At 35.2% G+C, this 2,187-nt stretch overlaps 1 pseudogene; it reads right to left on the bottom strand.

Annotated features, from left to right (window-relative positions):
• The window catches only part of LOC137646600 (uncharacterized), a 2,039-nt pseudogene extending 1,753 nt beyond the window's left edge, over window positions 1-286 (bottom strand).
• Between the last annotated feature and the right edge of the window lie 1,901 nt (window positions 287-2,187).

The following is a 2,187-nucleotide window of genomic DNA, read 5'->3' as shown; positions in this document are numbered from 1 at the left end:
CAAAATCCACAGCTAATTCCAGTTCTGTTTTTCAATAGTTTCACTACGGCCATTAGGCTGAAACGAAATAGGCCTCGTGATCTTGAGAGCAACCTGTTTCTTTTTGTGCTTCTCAGATTGCTCATGCTTTTGAAGGATGGCCAATTGAGGATTTAAAGTACAAAAGCACAACTTGTAAAATGCCTCTCCTTCACCATCAGGGGCTTCTTTCACCCATGCAAACTTCGTATCCTATTCACATCTGTATTTTCTTTGGCCATCATAAAAAACTCTTCCACTTGGGCATGGTATTGATAATAATATTAAGCTTTATTTAGCCTAGGTCTTGGCCAACTTCAAGGTTATCTGCAAAAAGAAAGAAAAAAAAAATATTTAATAGTGTCCTCAAAAGGATTCCTAGCACGCGATCTCAGAGATCATACTTGTGTCATGTTCTGATCATTACTCCATGCAACCTATCATAATGGACATGCAAAGAGCATGTCCTATCTTCCTGTGTAGGACAGTAGGCCTAAGCTCAAGTTAGGTTAGGTGAGGGTAGTTGCACCAATTCAACATATGAAGACACCAAAGGTGTAGGAATAAGTTGAGAAGATGGATATCTGAACCTCAAAACTGGTAAATATGGGATGGCAAATTTACATAATGATAATGACTCCTAAGTGCAAGAGTAGGTCAAGTAGATTAAGGTTAGTTAACTTTAACTAACAGCCTAAACTTAACTAACCTTCCCTGCAACTGCTTCTTGGCGAGTGCTATTGCTCTATAAAATTATTTAAGAGATAACTAAACTGAAAATAGGTAAGTGGAATGAGGAAAACATTATTGTTAGTCAGATGATTGAATTAAATCTATGCGAAAAACCAGATGGATCAAAAAGCAATTTAGAAAATTTGTGGTTTTTTGAAAAGGAAATCAAATGTAAAAGTTACAAAGTTCAAATATTATGGTCCTAATAGAAAGGTCTAGTCACAAGACCAGAAGGTCTAATCAGAAGACCAACTTAGCTTTAGCAAGGTATACATTTGTCAACAGTTGGCTAAAGACTGTACCAAGGGCCACCTCAAGTGAGGAAGTATATGACTAATTGGGTTTATGTAGCTCCCAATTTGTAAATATATCCTCGGACACAAACTCCACCCACTACTACTTCTGCTAATACCAAATGTACACAAATGGCGTGGTACTATGGCGTGTCTTTGTGGAGCAAAATGTTGGAAATAAAGTATGCATTCATGTAGAAAAAAAAATTTCCTACGATCCTAGCCTACCCTGAGTATTTTTCTGCTCACAAAGGGCCATACAAACAATCTAAATAATTAGAATTACTAATACAATCTTTTTGCTTTATAACCTAACCTACTTCATATAATGTGAGGGCTACAGTATAGTACAGTAGACATAAAATAACCTAAAAAAATAAAACCTGAAACAGAATTTAAAAACACAATCTAATTTAATATTAGTAAACCTAGGCTAGGTATATTTACAATAACCGACCATCCATTTGCACATACACTTAGGCTATGTTAAAAAATATATGGGTATTCGGAAATTACATTAATCTAGTGAGATCCCACATATTAACCATTAGTAAAACTGATAAAAACAGTTCTATGGAGTTCCATAGCAGTCTTCATCATTCTGCAAATGCCTCCTTACTTAATTGTGCTAATGATTTATTGGTTTTTGCACTGACGTACCTCGCTTTGCTTGCGATTCAACATTATCTCATTGATCCTATGTTCTGGGAAGCAGAACATGTTTTGGTATGGACAGTAGCCCGGTGGTCTAGTATTTCAGCGTTAATTATCAATTATACAAATCTAACAAAAGAGAGTACTTGTAACATTATGATTGAGCCTCTGTTCAAATAAGGGCTTGTCTTCCATTTCCCATTATCAGACTAAATAAATCAAACACTTTTCTAACCTAACCTTGCATTATTAACATGAAAAATAAAATAACATCTGCAATTACATTGTACATTCCAATAATGAAAACAATAAAACCAAAAGAGGTTTAGATTATAAAGCATTATGCCCTTTATTCTGTTCGAACAAGTAACTTGATGACAGAAGCACGGTGCACCCCATTTTTTTTAACTACTGGGTGGAAGGAGGCTCCTGTGGTTTACGCTGATAAAAAAAAAAGAAATTTCTCAATAAAACCTACAACTCTGTTAAA

Source organism: Palaemon carinicauda, chromosome 9, assembly GCF_036898095.1.
Source record: "Palaemon carinicauda isolate YSFRI2023 chromosome 9, ASM3689809v2, whole genome shotgun sequence".
Lineage (NCBI taxonomy): Eukaryota > Metazoa > Arthropoda > Malacostraca > Decapoda > Palaemonidae > Palaemon > Palaemon carinicauda.
This window is presented reverse-complemented; position numbering and strand designations above follow the sequence as displayed.